This window comes from Crinia signifera, chromosome 6, assembly GCF_055691185.1.
Source record: "Crinia signifera chromosome 6, ASM5569118v1, whole genome shotgun sequence".
NCBI lineage: Eukaryota > Metazoa > Chordata > Amphibia > Anura > Myobatrachidae > Crinia > Crinia signifera.
The window spans coordinates 174,551,473-174,570,555 of record NC_139222.1 but is presented as its reverse complement, the minus strand read 5'-3'; the positions used below and the strand labels follow the sequence as shown (position 1 = coordinate 174,570,555).

Genomic DNA, 19,083 nt, shown 5'->3' with positions numbered 1-19,083 from the left:
CTGAGCAAAATAGTTTGAGGACTTCTGTACAATGGTATTCAATCCCGGGCTAAATTTTCACCAGAAGAAAAATCATCAAATTTCGACCATTTTTTGGGGGGTGAATTTGACTCTCCCTATTCAGTCTCTGTGCAGATTTTTCGCCTGGGTGAAAAATCTAGCATTGGTGAAAACCATGTAAATCAGTGACAATGTTGCAAATTCATGTTGTTTTGGAGAATTTGCAACAGTTTTTGACTATTTTGGCACCCGTTTTACCCATTTCAATAGGCAAAACGTAAAAAGTGAAATGGCATGGACGAAAAGGAACTAAACTGGCAAAAATACCCAAGATTGAATACTGATGGTTGAATCTTTGGCATTTTTGCCACCTGATGGAATATTAGCTTTAAAATCGCATTCTTCAGCTATCTCTATATTTAAGTGCAGTGCGAAGTCTGGAGAGATCTGTTGTCAATATAGATTGCACATCCTCCACAGAACGTAAAGGGGGTTGCCGCCAGATGATCAGTGTGCGTGTGTGCAATAAACAATGGTCCAATCCCCAAAGGAAAAATAACGGCAGTCAGGAGACGATATATGCAATAAAAGTTGTATTGGGTGTTCCATGGGGAACGTTTCGGGGGTTTAATACTGTCTTAGGTTTGAGGCTGAAGACGGATTAAACCACCAAAACATTCCCGATGTAATAGCCAATACAACTTTTATTGTATGTATGTATATATATATATATATATATATATATATATATATATATATATATATATATATATATATATATATATCTCAAACAAGTCCATATTTACAGCACTCCAGACCTTCCAATAAAAACGTTACTCAGCCATCATTATAGCAACGTTTCAATGCTTTAATCCAACAGCATTTTCATCAGGCATAAAGATAAAAAAAAGTGTGTCATAATGTGATACACACAGTGAGAAAAACGCGACTCCGGCACGGGACCCGACACCCGGCCGGAAGGCGCACATCCATGATGTCCTCAAGCTGAGAGCACGGTCGCGTCATTCACAATAAACGTAATTTGACGGGTGACATCATTGGACCAGGACGCCCAGACCGTGCAGGTGACCCGCTCATGGGTATGTGGTGGTGGAGGGTATTTAGGGAAGTGTAGTTTTTGTATGCTTTGAGCTTGACAATGGTCAAATAAAGACCGAAACGTTGCTGCATGGACTGTGCCTGCATTCCATTTGTCTTAAGTCCTCTTTGGAAGGCACCAAGGCCCCCTCCAGCCGTGGATTTCCAGAGAGTGCCGATCTCTCCCTTCATACATATATATATATATTACACACACACACACACACAGACAAAGCTTTTATCCCTTTCTTTTTTAAACAAACGCAACGTTGGTGATTTTTATGTGAAATGTTAACAATATTTGTTCTCATGAAATAGACCCATTAATCAGTAGTGTTACTGCCTCCAGCAGTTATACTGTGTACTACATACAAATAGAAATGCTGAGTTTTGATGAGCAGACACTCTCCCTAAATGTGACATACTATAGGCTCAATGTACAGCAAGTGGCCACTTCAGCTGGGTTCAATTCATGTTATTTTTGGGGATGATTTACTGTTAATGGAAAACATTGTGTTGATGCAGTGGAAAGATGACAGGACCTTGTTTGAAGTAGGTCCAGGCCACAATCTTGTTGCTAGCGCCCAGCTATGGTGCTTGAGTTTCTTCAGCCAAATATAATATTTAGCCATGGCTTTGCGTTTTTCTTTTGCAAATAGACAGGGTTGTTTCCCACTTTCATGCAGGGCTCAGGTGAGTGTTTGACACAGCAGCCTCCCGAGGACTGTTAAACCTAAAACACAAGTTGTTCCAGTAAAACAAGACATCATGTAACATTAAAAAAAAAATGCACGTTTTCCCATAACATGAGCGCTCTGGAGATGTCTGACATTGCAATTCTCCAGGTTTCGTATCTGACTACAAGTTACTGCTTTCCATTGTCAGCCAGTTTAGAGTTGAAGGGGGTAGTACATAATTGGAAATGGTAGCAAAATGAAGTAAAAGGTTGTAAATGAACTGCATAGTCTATTAAAGGAAACAATGTTGGTGTGAAATCTTTAAATGGATTTGATTTTAACATTACAACAGTACAGCTGCAGTCTTATAAGGATTGTGCAAAATGTTTTATACAAATAAAAGATCAGAAATTCTTCCAAAATCTAACTTTATAAACAATATTTACACTTATAAAATGGCACCCCAGATAGAAGTTCTGTAAAAAAAAAAATGTACAGGTTACATGAAAAAAAGACTAGATGGGTCGAGGTTCTTCTCTGCTTTTAAGTTCTATGTTCCTGTGTAATAGTTTCTAAATATAATTAATTCATTAAAACAATTAAATTGACCCCTTTGCACCTGATTCAGAATGTGTAGGGACGAGACATCCATCTTCTGCTTTCGTACATGCAGAATTGCTGTCTGGTGCGTCCTTAGACGCCTCCATTGATTTGAACTGCATGTGCAGTTTCTCCATGGGTGTTTGGTCCCTATAAAAATGGTCAAGAGTGCCTGTGTATGCAACCATTTTCATGACCCCATTCCATAATATCTTTGGCAAATGCTGACTACTTTTTGAATACACTTCTCCCTGTGTGCAACTGATAATACAACTGCAATGCTGTACGAACACATTGGCAGTGTGCACACAGTGTTTTAAAGGGCCTGATTCAGGCCCTTTAACAATCTCTCCTGTGGCTGTCCTATGAGCTACTGACTCTTAACATGTTGTTAATGTCTTCCATCTCTGACTGACTGATTTTTTTTTGGGGGGGGGGGGGGGTTCAGTGGTCATTTCAGTTAGGAGTAAGAGGGGCAAGTTGCCGTTGTCGCATCATAAAAATTCCAGCAACAGCAGCTGAACTGAGCCATATGGGGCTGCGAATAAAAATCCACAATTGCAGTACTTACTTTGCAAGCATGACAGTCACGCCTAAATGAACTGACCCCTTATGTTTTTATGCTTTCTATTTGGAATCATACTCTCTCTCAATGTCATGATTAAGTTGTCTGTGACATTCCTGTTAAGATTCTTTCTCCGTCTTCTTGAAATTTCTCCCAGTCTTCCAAGAGCTAGTCCTGCTATTGGATTCCAGGAAATAATACCATTAAGAAAAGACTTGATGTTATGGTGGTGCATTTGTCTTACTAACTTTTCTAGGTTTTAAATAAATATAATAAAATGTAATTTGCCCAGGCAATCACGTTAATTACTGCATTAGATGCATTAAAAGAAAACCATTTGCTAGAGACACTCATTAATTGCAAGCAATAATGGATTTGCCAAGATGTAAATTCCAGCCAGTCCCCAGAGTGTGTTTGAGAAGAGGTTAGAGGTAAGAATGCAGAAGAAAGCCTTTTGTCTTGCTTAAAGTTGGTACAAATATTTTTTATTAAAGGAGCAAGTATAGACCGCTGGAAAGTAGAGGAATGATTTTTTTTTCTATTTGTCTTCTTGCACCACTATATGTATTGGTATGAAAGCATTTTATAGATCAACATTTACATTGGAGAATTTTGTCCAACTAGTGGTTTAATCAGTCCCCTGGGAGTTCTAATGTTGTTGCAATCTGGCCTTTCCCTGTTGTTTGTATAGACCAGGGGTCCTCAAACTATTTTGCTTTGGGACCCCATTAGACAATAAAAAATAATTACAGGACCCCAGCAAGGTCATGCAGAAGGATTCAGACTCCTTGAATCATTGACTGATTGAAAAGTAATTTGCCTGATGGCCAGCAACATGGAGTCACGGCCCCATGCTGATAAGGTCGGGACCCACTTTTTAGGGTCGACCCACAGTTTGAAAACCGCTTTTATAGACTTTGGCAAGATAAAGGGGACATTGATGAAACCAGTATAGATGAATAATTTAAGGAACTTATGTAACCTAAGATTTGACATCACTGTACTGTTATGTTACATTTCCCAGGACCATCCTGTCAGCTGTGCACATCAATATATTTTGTATGTGCAAGTCAGAAAGTACATGAAGTTCTCAGAGGACCAATAGGTTAAAGGGGTGAGAGCTGTGTTGTAGCAGTACTCCTAATGAAACAGTCAAGTGTTTGTTTTAGAACTTTAGAATAAGTGTATATATTTAAAATATTAAAAAAATTGTTTTCCGGATAACTGTGGGTGACTGTGTATCACTGGAACACCTGCTTTTTCTGCAAGATATGTCTCACAAACAGGACGGCGTCTAGTCTTTCAGCTGATACAAGTGCACACACATAAATAAACTTTCCCCGGCGGCCCGTCAGGTGTAGTGAATTACAAGTCCACTTACAAGAAGATGCTTTACAGAATGCAGCCCCCAGAGGCAGGAACTCGGCCAAATGGGAAATGATTCACCGTCTCTGAATGAGAGAGAGTGGAGGGAAGGTTTCCTGGCTCTGGATACTGCACATATACAGCAAGAAGGACTGATTCCAGCGATTTTTCTGTGCTTATTTTTATCATGCATTAGTTTTTGCTTTTTTAAACTATTCAATTCATGTAAATTTTTAGGTAGAGGTAGAGAAACCACGATCACTCTTAAGTACATGCTTTTGTGTGTTTGTCACCATACTCAGACCGGTCATGCTGTGATCACTCATCCTACAGCATTGCAATTAATTTGCAACCTCATTCTTCTCACTCATGTACTGGCCTTGGCCTGTACTGCATCTGCTTACTTTCTCCTTGCTCACCCTTCACTCCTGCACCTCATCTACCTCCTCTTCACCTTGCCCATGTTAAATACCCATGTGCATAGGAAAACTCTGCAACAACGTGAATAAGTTGGGTTCATGTAAAAGTGGAGATACATCGTGCAATCCATTACGTACAGAATAGAAGAAATAATGTGGTTATTACCATTCTTCAGTGTACTAGCTTGCACCTATTGTGGGTGCAGAAACGGGAGAGCTTCTGCAAAGTACCTCCCCAGGATATGGTCATTAGGGTCGATATGTCTTTGGGTCGGCCACTGAATGTTGACACATGAAATAGGTCGCTATGGCTAAAGGTGCCCATAGACGGTCTGTTCCCGGACCGTCCGTTCTGTACTATGAGATGCGCGCTCCCGCGCATCTCATCGTACGGTACAAAAAGTATGTGCTGCACATACTTTTTGTACTTGGTTTACATCGCATCGCATTGCATGCACAAGCAATGCGAAGCGATGCGATGTGTAATATAAAAGTACAAAACGGACAGTGTATGGGGGGCATAAGGTTGACAAAAGCATTAGGTCGAAAATGGCAAGATCGGCATTTAAAAGGCCTGCAATTGACTGCACATGTTGCTAGTTGCCAGCATTACTGATTTACGTCACTTTTTTTTTTTTTTTTTGCTATCCTATTAGACCCCCTGTAAAGGCAACAATACTCTACATGTAAGTGCCTGCTCATATGGATTAGGTATACATCACTATTGCTCGAAGGGCATTAGGTTGACATGCTTAGGTCGACAGGGACAATAGGTGGACCCTAGGACCGCATACCCTTGGAAATAACCCAGCCTAGTTGCTGATTTGAGTAGCAGACATTGGTACTGTGCATGCATTTTATATTGAAGAACTTGGGCACTTTTTATCTTTGTATTGTGGCATCAGTGTGCTAGGAAATGTAATTATAACTCTGCTATCCATCCCTTTCTCCCTCTGTCTCCCCTGGCCGGCAGAGTAGGGAAGGAGCTGTGCGGAAGTGCTTTGTCTGTACTTAAACAATGCTGTGAAGCTGATGTTTAGGATGGAGTCTAAACAAATGCGATGTCTGCAACCAGAGGAAAAGACCCTATCTGCTACCCATCGGTCATTAACAGTTTGCTACCCATCGGTCATTCAGTCCTTGAGTTGTACGGATGCCATGTGACCTTTTCCTGACATAGGCCACTTTAGAGCTTATGGACAAGGAATTAAGATGATTCCTTCTATCCCAGTCTTTATCTGTAGGTATATACACGTATTTCTAAAAGCAGGGGCGTCTTAAGAGAAGAGAAGGCAGCCTCCTCAGCCAAGCCCCCTCCTCTCTGCTGAGAGTGGTGGTAGGAGCAGTAGGCCACGAGCACTCTGGTGCTCAGACCCTTCCTGTGCATGTGTCCTCTGCTGCGCTGTGGAGCCTGAGCATGTCCCACGCAGATCGATGTAAAAACGGCCGCCGCACCATTTTTTCTGGTTATTTCTGCAGCGCACCTGCCACTACTGCGGGACTACGGAGTATAAGTATCAAAATGCGTGCAGTGATACGCCACTGTCTAAAAGTAGGAATATTTTGGTGAATTTTTAGGTACTTGTGTATTTTGGCGGCGCCCATCGCATCGCATACCATAAAGCATACGATGGTATGCGATGCGACGCGATATCGTACGATAGTGCACGATGGCATACAATTTTGAAATTGTATGCCATTGTACATGGCATACGATGCCATGCGATGCGATACGATTAAACATTGTATAAGCACCCTAATGGGTGCTTATACAATGTTAAGCACCCAAATGGGTGCTTACAATGTTAAATGCACCCCCACGCCACCCCCCCACTATAAACGTGAACCCGAAGCGTGGCGAGCGCAGCGAGCCCGCGAGGGGCGGCGGTACGCGTCCTACGACCTTTTCATACCCCCACTATCCACGTCGGCGTGGAGTTGAGAATAGAATAGTGTGGCGAGCGCAGCGAACCACCGAGCCCGAAGCGTGGCGAGCGCAGCGGATACCTGTGAAGCCCGCGAAGGGACGCGTTTACCTGTGAAGGTATCCGCGTCCCCTCGCGGGGCTCGCTGCGTTCGCCACGCTTCGGGCGCGGTGGCTCGCTGCGCTCGCCACACTATTCTATTCTCAACTCCACGCCGACGTGGATAGTGGGGGTATGAAAAGGTCGTAGGACGCGTACCGCCGCCCCTCGCGGGCTCGCTGCGCTCGCCACGCTTCGGGTTCACGTTTATAGTGGGGAGTGGCGTGGGGGTGCATTTAACATTGTAAGCACCCATTTGGGTGCTCAAAAGCACCCTTTAGGGTGCTTATACGATTTTTGGTCGTATAGGGGGTCAAAATCGCGTCGCATCGCATGCCATCGGGTGCATGGCATGCGATGCGATCTGTTCGTCGTACGACGGACATCGGGGGCGCCGCCAAAATACACAAGTACCAATTTTTATATTTGGTGTGGGGTATAAGTAAGATCACATACATCCATTTGTTTTCATACCTGTGATGCCCCCTTTATATCTGGGTGTTCACAGATCTGCTCTCAACTACTTAAGAATTTATTGATGATTTCTTGTGAGTTTGACTGACCTAAATAACTATGGGTACAATATTATTATTTCTCTATCATCCGGCAGGGGACACTGGCGATCTACGCTGGGTAATAGAGGTGGATGGCTGGGAGCTGGCACACTGTAATTTTAAGTAGCTGGCTCCTCCCCTCTAGTACCCACAATCCCCAGTTAGAAAAATTGTGCCGAGGGAGCTGGCCACGCAGGAGTTTACTCCTCTACTCATCTCCTTAGGCCATTTTTTTGATCAAATCCCTGCTAGGGAACTTATCCCTAGGTGACTGGGGTTTTTCATCTCCCTGCTAGGGAGCTGTGGCGCCGCTGGTTCCTCCAGCGCTGACTGTCAGGGTCTCTGTAAAAGATGCCTGCCAGCCCTCCAGTGTTCCTGCGGTCCCCCACCAAAGGGACCGTCAGACACCGTCTGCCTGCCTGACCGGCTGCGTATCGCCGGAGAATACAGCTGTGAGTACCCCTTCAGCGGGGCGTTCTGTTCGTGTTCTGCAGCGGCATCGCGTCTCCCGCCGAGCGCAGAGGGGTTAACCCTTTCTGGGCGGGAGGCTCAGCGCGGCGGGGGGGGGGTGCGGGCTATGTCACTGCGGTACAGCGCTGGTTGGGCTGTTCAGACGCGGTACCGCACGCGGCAGGTGCAATTTTTAATGCCGCGGTTGAGGGGGGCTTTGGCAGCGCTATGTTTGCTTATATGTGTAGAATATTGCTTTGTATAGCTATATTTTGAAGCACTGTTCTGCTTGTCACCTTTTCTTTTAGGTGTACACAGCAGTGGGACGTTAACCCTTCTCATTCCCCTTCTGTATAGCTGTATAGCTCTGTCTTAGGGGGAGGGTTATTGCTGACAAGGAGGCTTTGTCTTCCCTCTGGTGCCTACAGTCCCTGGGTCCCTACACCCCTCCTGTGTGTGTGTGTGTGTGTGTGTGTGTGTGTGTGTGTGTGTGTGTGTGTGGAGTCTTCTTGTTAGCATGACTGGCAAGGCATCCACTAAGGTTTCCCAGAAAGCTTTTGCATGCATCTCCTGTGGTGCAAAGTTTTCACAGACCTCTGCTGATGGCAAGGCAACTTGTTGTGAGACATGCAGGGGTATGTCACAGGGTCACTCTGAGGCCTCTAATGCTCCCCCTGCATGGGCCGCCTCATTGGTGGGAGCCATGTCTCAGCTTTCCTCTGAGCTGGCTGAGTCCAGAGTGGCTCAGCCAGCATGGGTGTCTTCTTTGACTAGATCCATGGACTCTTTTGTTACTTCTATGTCTGTCCCTTCTCTTCAGCAGAGGCGGCCAAAACGGCCGTTGCTCCATTGCCAGGACTCTGATGATTCTGCGGATGAACCGGAGTTTCTGGCGGACGACCTGGATCCTGACTTGGACGACGATCAGGTTCCGCCGGCAGCTGAGCCAGAACCAGCCCCTGCAGGGGTGGAGGCGCTTATAGTGGCTGTGAAGCGGGTTCTTAACTTCCCTGAGGAGCCGGAACCCGTGTCCAAGGATTTAGAGCTGTTTGAGGTACGTCCTAAGCAGCTGGTGGTATTTCCTTTCCCTAAACAGGAGCAACTGAATTCAGCATGGCAAAACCCGGATAAGAGATTTCAGGTTCCGAAAAAGTTTCTCTCGTTGTATCCGTTTCAACCGTCTGCACTTGCACAATGGGTGACGCCCCCTCCAGTGGATGCCTCGTTTTCAAGGTTGTCCAAGAAGACTACCCTGCCGGTCCCGGGTGCTTCCACCTTAAAGGATCCTGCAGATAGGAAGCTGGAGAATACGCTTAAAGCCATCTATGTGGCGGCCGGGACGCAGCTGCGACCAGTGGTGGTGTCAGCCTGGGTAAGTAAGGCCATTTCCAAATGGGCTGTTCAGTTAATCCAGGGCCTGGATGGGGGGGTTCCCCGCCAGGAACTGAGGGTGCTGGCGGAACATATCCGCGAGTCGGCTGATTTCCTTACGGACACGTCCAAGGATATCACGACTGTCGCTACTCGTGTCTCCGCTAACGCTATTGCTGCCAGAAGAGCTCTTTGGTTGCGGTCCTGGCAGGCAGACATGGAATCAAAGAAGGCGGTAGAAGCCTTGCCGTTTACCGGAGACATGCTGTTCGGTCCGGAGCTGGATAAGTGGATTTCCCAGGCCACGGGAGGTAAGTCTGCTTTTCTGCCGTCTGCCCCGCCACCGGCGAGACGCCAGTACACGGGTCCTTCTTTCAACTCTTTTCGGCCGCAGCAGTCCTTTCGTGGTCGGGGAAGAGGTTCTACCTCTTCCTTTCGAGGATCTCGGGGAAAGACAAGAGGACAACCAGCAGCCTGGACCCAGCAGCCTAAGCCCCAGGAGAAGCCAGCAGCATGACTATCCTCCAGCCATGCTGGGGGACTCCCAGGTTGGGGCCCGACTTCTGGATTTTCGACGGCAGTGGCTCTCCACCACGTCGGATCCTTGGGTTCGTCTTCTCATTTCAGACGGATACAAGATTCAGTTTGCGGGTCATCCGCCTACAAGATTTTTCACGACAGCTCTTCCTCGCGATCAAGAGAAAAGAGTGCAACTACAGGGGGCGATGGAGAAGCTCCTGAGGTCCAGAGTGATTATGCCGGTGCCTTTCGAAGAGAGGGAAAAAGGATTTTACTCAAATCTGTTTAGTCCCCAAACCAGATGGGTCCGCAAGACCCATTTTAAATCTCAAGGCACTCAATTTGTTCGTCCAGTACCATCCTTTCAAGATGGAGTCGGTGCATTCTGTTATAGCCTCTCTGGAGCCTCAGGAGTTCTTACTCTCCTTAGACATAAAGGATGCTTATCTTCACGTCCCAATATGGATTCACCATCAGTCTTTTCTCAGATTTGCTGTTGGACAGGAGCATTTCCAGTTCCGGGCCCTTCCGTTCGGGCTGTCCCCAGCCCCTCGCGCGTTTACAAAGCTGTTGTCTGTCCTACTAGCTTGCCTGAGACTTCAGGGCATCAATATCGTGCCTTACTTGGACGACCTGCTGATAAAGGCATCATCCCCCGCGATTCTGCAGGAGCATGCTCACCAGACTATTCTGTTTCTGATGCAGCACGGCTGGATAATGAACTATCCGAAGTCCTCGTTGGTTCCGTCTCAGCGCCTGCAGTTCCTGGGCCTGCTGGATACCAGGGCACAGAGAGTATTCCTGCTGGAGGACAAGATTTCATCCATCCGGGAGTTTGTGCGTCAGATCCTGCTCCACAAGAGGGTTCAGATCTTACTCTGCATTCGCCTGCTAGGGAAGATGGTGGCAGCCTTCCCGGCTCTGCAGTTCGGGAGGTTCCACTCTCGGATTCTACAGCTGGACTTGCTTCGCCAATGGTCAGGATCTCACCTGTTCATCCACCGGAGGGTACAGCTATCCAGTCAGGCAAGGTCATCACTGCTGTGGTGGCTACGCAGACAGAATTTGACACAGGGCCGTCGGTTCTCCATATGGGACTGGATCGTTCTCACAACGGACGCCAGTCTCACAGGCTGGGGCGCGGTCATCCTAGATCATCGCTTGCAGGGTCTCTGGAGTCAATGGGAAGCAAGTCTGTCCATAAACGTTCTGGAGCTCAGAGCGATTTACAATGCACTGCTGGCTGTTCCGAACACAGTTCAAGGAAAGACAATCAAGGTCCAGTCGGACAACGCAACGGCTGTTGCGTACCTCAACAGACAGGGAGGCACCAAGAGCAGGGCTGCCATGAAAGAGGCCGCAAGGATCCTAGACTGGGCAGAGAGACACAACGTGATTCTGTCGGCAGTGTACCTTCCAGGAGTCGACAATTGGGAGGCCGATTTTCTGAGCAGACAGAGGTTCCATCCGGGAGAATGGACTCTTCATCCAGACGTGTTTCAGGAGCTAGTCAGAAGACGGGGTCTTCCTCAGATAGACCTCATGGCCTCCCGTCAGAATTACCAGCTTCCCCGTTACGTCTCTCGAACCAGGGACGCCGGAGCTTGGGCAGTGGACGCGCTGGAGATTCGGTGGCCCTTCCACTTCGTCTACCTGTTCCCTCCAATTCCGCTTCTGGGAAGGATTCTCAAGAAGATAAGAAGAGAGGGGGTCCGAGCCATATTGATTGCCCCGTTTTGGCCCAGATGCACTTGGTTCGCCGAGATCCAGTCCCTTCTCATAGACCAGCCTTGGACTCTCCCGGACAGACCGGACCTGCTCCAGCAGGGACCATTCCTGCACCCGGCGCTAAAGCCACTCCGTTTAACGGCATGGCTATTGAGGAGGACATCCTAAGGAAGAAGGGTATACCGGCCTCGGTTATTCCTACGATGTTGGCGGCCCGTAAGCCGGTCTCTGCTAAGCATTATTATCGGATATGGCGGTCATATTCCAGTTGGTGTTCTGCTCGGGGTTATCCGTTCAGAAGCTTCCGATTGCCTAGGCTACTTCGCTTTCTGCAGGCGGGTTTGGAGACGGGGCTTCGTCTGGCTTCTCTGAAGGTACAAGTTTCCGCACTGTCCATCCTTTTTCAGAGGAAATTGGCATTGTTGCCGGAAGTCCGGACGTTCTTGCAGGGGGTGGCCAGAGTCCAACCTCCTTTTGTTCCTCCTACGCCACCGTGGGATTTACCTTTAGTCTTACGGTTTCTACAGTCTGACACATTTGAGCCTTTGAAGGAGGCAGACTTAAAGTTCCTGACATGGAAAACAGTTATGCTGTTGGCCCTGGCCTCGGCGAGGAGAGTCTCAGAGTTGGGTGCTCTTTCTTTCCGGGCTCCTTTTCTTATCTTCCATTTGGACAGGGCGGAACTTCGTACAAAAGCCTCCTTCCTACCTAAGGTGGTTTCTTCATTTCACGTGAATCAGCCGATTGTCATCCCTACCTTCACAGATTCGGATCCGCAGTCGGCCTCCCTTGATGTGGTCCGGGCCTTACGGGTCTATGTTTCCAGAACAGCTTCTTTGAGGAAATCAGACGGTCTGTTTGTCCTGTATGACGCCCTCAAACGGGGTTGGCCGGCCTCAAAGCAGACTATAGCTCGCTGGATTAAGCTCACTATTAGGCAGGCCAATTTGGCGGAAGATAGGCCCCCGCCTTCTTCTTGTCCTGTATGACGCCCTCAAACGGGGTTGGCCGGCCTCAAAGCAGACTATAGCTCGCTGGATTAAGCTCACTATTAGGCAGGCCAATTTGGCGGAAGATAGGCCCCCGCCTTCTTCTATCACAGCTCACTCTACCCGGTCGGTGGGTACGTCCTGGGCGGCGCAACGAGACGCATCTTTGGTTCAACTATGTAGGGCGGCTACATGGTCGTCCACACACACCTTCATTAGGTTTTATAGGTTCGACACGTTCGCCTCTTCAGCGGCGGATTTTGGTCGTCTTGTTTTGCAGGCTCCTCCGCGTTCTCCCACCCAAGGGGGAATCTTTGGAACCTCCCCAGCGTAGATCGCCAGTGTCCCCTGCCGGATGATAGAGAAAAGAGGAATTTGGTACCTACCGGTAATTCCATTTCTCTGAATCCGCAGGGGACACTGGCCTCCCTCCCTACTCTGGTCGCCTGCCGGTCATTGTTGCTCTGTGTGTACAGTTCATGTGGTTTGTATATAGTGTTAATATGTTGTTATTAGTTTAGTGGTAGCCTGGTGTCCGTCCTCTCGTTCCAATTTTCCTAACTGGGGATTGTGGGTACTAGAGGGGAGGAGCCAGCTACTTAAAGTTACAGTGTGCCAGCTCCCAGCCATCCACCTCTATTACCCAGCGTAGATCGCCAGTGTCCCCTGCGGATTCAGAGAAATGGAATTACCGGTAGGTACCAAATTCCTCTTTTTTTTTTTTTTGGAGGGGGTTTATGACAAGAATATTTTAACCCTTTGAGTGCCAACATTGCTTTTAGCGATCCTCAAAGTATCCGCTATAAATGCCAGCATCCCTCACAGCGACTGTTCTCTTAGTATAAATACAGCCACGTCAATTCATTGAAGTTTAGTTATGCACTGCACCTAAAAAAAAAGTCGCTTTGAGCGGCACTGGCATTTTTAACTGATATTTTGAGGATCTTTCACAGCAACGTTGGCAATCAAAGGGTTAATAAAAAGGTTTCCTTGGCAATTTTTACAACTATTTTCACAAATTCTCTTGACACTCAAAGGGTTGTCAAATTACTTCTATCGCAAAAAATTTTTTCATTATAACGATCCGTCTACTCAGCTCCCCTAAACCTTTGCACTGACACATTGATTGCAAACAGAAAATACTTGTATTAGTGTGAAGTGCATTCTAAGCGTTCAGCTACAACTTTCCTTCCTGTCTGCAGCGTTAGCTGTGAGACTGTCATTGGCAACAATGAGAATGATTTAACTGGTATCCGCAGCTTGGCTCTTTCTCAAGACACAATTTACTAAAAACCATACTTAAAAATGTTGGGTGTATACATGCTGATCTCTATTGCTGGGTAATGTAGATAGTGTAATTGGGAAAACACAATGTTTTAATCTACTTGTAAAATTCACAGCATTGGTAGATTTACATTCTCCTATATGGAGTACTTCATGTGACTTCCTGCTTACGTTTTATATAATGAAGCTGGCCGTAAAGTTAAACAATTTTGGCGATAAAGATTTAAAGATTTGCAATCTGTGGACTTGGTCTCACTTAAAGCTGCGTTCTACGTGTTGCTATTTTTCCTAGGGCTCTAGGCTCTCCCAGGTCAATAGTATGTTGTTTCCTGGCCGCTTTACCAATTTACAATAAAGTGCTCCATATGCTTCTCCTGAGAGCTTGCTTCTCCTATGATTTTGTTGTCTGTCTTTTTGTTTATGTAGCCACATTGAGGCTATAAATAGCTATTGTACTCATTGCTTGGGGAATTGTGAAATAACAGGTCAACAAGACACAAGGTGGGATTTTATTGGGTGGCGATCAAAAGGTCAACACCAAAAGGTTGCCGTGCAAAAGGTATATATGGAAAGGGTGGACACATCAAAAGGTCAACATGTCAGTATCTGAGCACATGGACCCCCATTCCTTGTACAACATGGCTTGCTTCGCTTGTCTTGTTTCTGGCCTGGTGCCTTTTAAGTGCTTGGCAGACTTTTTCATGGTTTACAATCCACATGGGAATGGTAAAGTCCAAACAACCTGTCATCCGGATACTGGTTTTATCAATGCTTGGGTGCTTATTTATCAACATTTGTGCGCGTGGTAAATGGTTCTCCAGCCATTCTGTTCCTAACTGTCATGTGCTTGGAAAATAACAGGAGCTGGTTGACTGGAGCACCATTTGGCATGCACATGAAGTTTTTTATCACTTGCTGATAAAAGGGCTCCTATAGCTACACTCGGGGCCTGATTTTTGGTTGAGTTGGCAAGCTGCGAATATCACAGCTTACGGAGTCCCAGAGTGCCCGCCCTGCCAAAAAAATCTAACCGAATTCGGCACCTGCCCCAATGGTTGGGTTTGTACAATGTGACTGGGAACGGCTGTGGAGAGTTACTCACCGGGCTGTTCGCAGTGGGGAGGCAGTGGCGATGGCGAGACTGGGTCATGGGGACACCCAACATTTTTATGGGTGTCTCCATGAAAACACTGTGTTCCCATGGGTACGCAGGTGACCATCGGATGTGTCTTCATTACACATCCCCTCACATGGTTGCGAGGGGAATTGGGGGGGGGGGGGGGGGGGGTGATTCGGTGGGGCAGCACATACTTTTGTGCTATGTGATGTGCACTTGAGCGCGCATAGCAATCCCAAAATGTGTGGGCACCTTTATACATTTATCTGGCAGATCATTTGTACTGTTCGGCTGGTTGGAATGAAAACCTGGTAATGGCTGAGAAAAAAATTACCAAAATGGTGGAAATAAACATTTAGGAAATGTAAAGTTGCTGCATCCCTTGATTTGCAGCTATGGTTCTACATAATGCTAATGCAATATTCCTTTTATAAATGCCTTGTTTGTGTGCATGTCACAAGTCTGTCTGAACAATGAAAAGGTTAGTACATTGATCGATTCTTACCTTCTATCATAAGATTAATGTAGGTATATGAAATTATATTCTAGCAGCTAACACTGCCTCATCTGACTAACCTGTGAATGGCTGATTTAATTATTTCGATGAACAAGCTATTGTGGTATGTTTCGCAGGGTAATAGTAATGAAATGTTATAGTAACTTTCTGTGACTATGAATTTTGCTTCCTGTTAATGAATCACCCAAAACTGGTTCTAGGTAAAAGGTTATAGGTTAAAATGAATACTCATTGAATACTCATTAGTAAACGTGCTGCTTATGCACCTGTTATCACAGTTTAGGACTGTATTTTTCTGTTTATGCTTGTCTGGCTTAAAGTATCGCCTGACCCATCACTAGCACAAATGCTCATCGCATGTCACCTGCTGTCTGTAGCCCCACCACCCTGTGAACCTATCTATTACTGTAACTATATGCCATCATTTGCTTGTCTCCTTGTTTAATTAATACAGTTGAAAACTTATTTTAAATTAAAACTTAAAAGCCACCTATGCTGCTGAACACTTTCTAAGAAATGGCATTTAAACATATAAAAGCAGAAATTTTTCCTTCTCTCTTTTTATACAAATCCACAGTTTAGAAGCGAAGATCGTGAAATTTTACATACAAGCATATTAAAACGAGGCAACAAATTTTTATTTTTTTTTTATATCAAATTGAGTTGCTATTCATTTTTACTATATTAAAAACCACAATTTTTGCTGTATTCTAATTGTTGGGGCCTCACGGCATATGGGTAGGGCCTCGGAGCAAGCGTTTTGTGTTATCTTTTGTCCTGCTCTTAATGTTTATTATCGAAAAAGAGCATGCTGGCTTTGCCAGCATTCTCCGCTCTCTGACTATACCAAACTACGCTTCACGATCGGAGTTTGTATGTGACAAACTTCGTTTGTTGTCATTATTACTTCAGAAATTATTTTCACAATGTTGGGATGCAACTGTTGGAGGCTGCTGCGACTAAATCGCCCCAAAAAGTATTTTATTTGGGATCATCATCGTTCATTGGGTTTTCATTTTATTCATGTGTATAACATTTAACATACGGTACTTTTTTATACTTTGTTATTTATATTAATATTTAAATGGATTTTTGTAAACAAACATTCTTAAAATCCCAGGCAATGCCAGGTACTCCAGTTTGTAAAATATGAAAATTTTCATTGCTTAGCTAACTGGAACTTTAACAGTGCGCACACTATACAATTTTCTTAAAATAATAATCACAATAACTATAATATCGTGCATATGGTCTAGTGCAGGGGTGGGGAACCTCAGGCATGGGGGCCGTATGCGGCCCCTGTAGATGGTCTGAGTGGCCCGCCCACCTGCCTGGCGGCTTTGCTGGGAGAGAAGTACAGGGGGATTCTTGCGAGAGATCTGTAGTTATCGCGAGATTCCTCTTAATCGACAGCAGCCGGAGATTGTCAGTCCTATTAAGTGGCAGCCGCTGGAGCGTGGGACGGCTGCAGCAGGACAATTTGTAAGATACATTTTTACGTATGGCCCCCAAAGGATTTTTCCCCTATACAAACGGCCTGTGGCACAAAAAAGGTTCCCCACCCCCCTGGTCTAGTGTGTGCACACTATATGGTTAACGACACCCACTGCTGCCTGAACATGCAATCAAATTATTGTGGAAGTGGTTGGGGCTCCATTAAAGGGCATACACACTCAGCGATTTTGTGCTCTTTTGTAAAGGGCCTACACATGTGGAGATCTGCTGAGCGTTCTGAGCAATGCTAGTTAGCTCAGCACACGGCGCTGAGCAATTGGTCAGGGCTAGTGTTGTTCTTTGAGAACACCGGGCCAGTGCAGTGACATTTATCCAGCATGCTGGATATTGATCGCCAGTCAATCGTGACATTTTCTAAGCAATCTAGTTAGATTGCTACACATGTAGCAATTTAGGGGCATATCACTAGATCGCTTAGAAAATGCTGCTACAATGCTCCGTGTGTAGGGACCATAGGGATAGCTATCCCCCAGCGATTAATAACCAGCATACTGGATATTAATTGGTCAGGACCAGTGTTCTCACCAGAGAACACTGGTCCTGACAGATCGCTCAGCACACAGTGCTAATGCATCTTTTGTGTGCTGAGCAATCGAGCATCGCTAAGAACGCTCAACAAATCTGTACGTGTGTAGGTCTCTTTAATCCTGAAATTGCCCCGTGTGTAGGCCCCATAAGTGATCTGACTAGATCACTTAGAAAGTAAGCACACATTGATGCGCGGTCCTGCGTGTCTCTCTCGCCAGTGCATGTAGTCAAATTTGCAATTGAAAAATCGCTCTGTGTATACAGAATGAGCAATCGCGATGGAGACTTCTCATACTAAACCACTTCCCTGTCCTTTTTTTTTCTGCTTAAGTAAAATCGCTTAGCACACATCGCTGCATGTGTATAGGCTATTTATGTGCGATCTAGACACCGGGAAATCGGCTACCCTAAATAGCTTAGCAAAAACTCTTAGCACACATCTCCACATATGTATGACCCTTTACTCTAATGCTAGTCATTAGGTTGTACTGTATAGAGACTTGCAAGAGATTGAAACCTATGCTGAATGCTGCACCTGACTGTCTGGGAGCTGTAGCAGTCCATTGAGGTGCTGAAATAATTTTTGGCTCCTATCTTGGCAGCTTTATTTAGTTTTGGAAAAGTCCCAAGGTCAGACTTGCCTGCTGAACATATCTAATTTGTATGGATTGATACGGAACCCCCATTTCCCAGATGTACTTTCTCTTGCTTGATTTATTGACTGACTCTTAAATCGTACATGGTCTTTATTTAATTGTCCCTTGAAGTTCACAGTCTCTCTGTGTGTCATAATTGAACCTCTGTATTGTGAAATTGTGAACCCTTTAACTAGCATGTCCAGTGCTCACCTCTCCCCTAGTCCAGCTGGCTGCGTCGCTGGTAAACACCCCCTCTTCTCCTGAATTCTAGGAATTGCATGTACAGAGCCCCCTCCTTCCCCCTTCTCTCAGCAGCAGTCGCCTCTTACTTTTCCTTTTGGTTTTTTAGCCTGTAATCAGCAGTCTGGTATGGCAAAAATTTCCATCCTTAGCATCAGTCAGGAGCCCTTCTCGGGCTCTCCCTCCTGCTCTGCAAGACACACAGGAACTCCCTATTCACTGGCAACTGTTTAACCTCTGTGAGCACAGCCCATAGTACATTTATGTATAGGGGTGTATGCAGCTATCTTACTGCCATAGAGACATAGAATTTGACAGCAGATATAAGTAAGTCAGTAAGTCTAATTTATAAAATTATGCCTTGCTACACAGTTTTACTATTTGGCCATGCTTAACCTAATACAGGGCATGCTGGGATGTGTAGTTCAATAGCAGCTGGAGTGTCAAGGTTAGCCATCACTGCCTTATACCTTAACCACAAAACCAACCATAATACCTTATCACAATCCGTGAAAACTAACCATAAACCCTAAGCCCATCCAGTTTGCCCACTAGGGTTTAGACAGTTTGGGTTCGGGTTTATGGTTAGTTTTTACGGATTGTTTTAGCATGGCCAAATAGTAAAACTGTGTAGCAAGGCATGCTGGGATGTGTAGTTCAACAACAGCTGGAGTGTCAAGGTTAGCCATCACTGGTGTAAGCTGCTCTTTATGCATATTGTTCATGAAATGAGCCTCATACACACAGGGGTAGCCTGCTTATCAATGTAGGGCAGGCATTTTCCCACATAGCAATGTGTGTATGTGCGCTCTGTGCTAACTCTGTTCTTTATGCTCATGCAGTGGATCTATCTAGATCTTGACTGCATGTGTTAAAGATCTGAGC

General features: G+C 45.7%; 1 protein-coding gene across 8 annotated transcripts in view; it reads left to right on the top strand.

Annotated features, from left to right (window-relative positions):
* The window catches only part of SMURF2 (SMAD specific E3 ubiquitin protein ligase 2), an 87,158-nt gene that overhangs the window by 14,011 nt on the left and 54,064 nt on the right, over positions 1 to 19,083 (top strand). The window contains exon 2 of one of the 8 annotated variants that reach the window (XR_014444545.1): positions 8,061 to 13,053. The exons of the other annotated variants lie outside the window; for them this stretch is intronic. The gene's annotated coding sequence lies outside the window, so the exon portion shown is untranslated. The remainder of the gene's footprint in view (positions 1 to 8,060; positions 13,054 to 19,083) is intronic. 8 annotated transcript variants of the gene reach the window in all.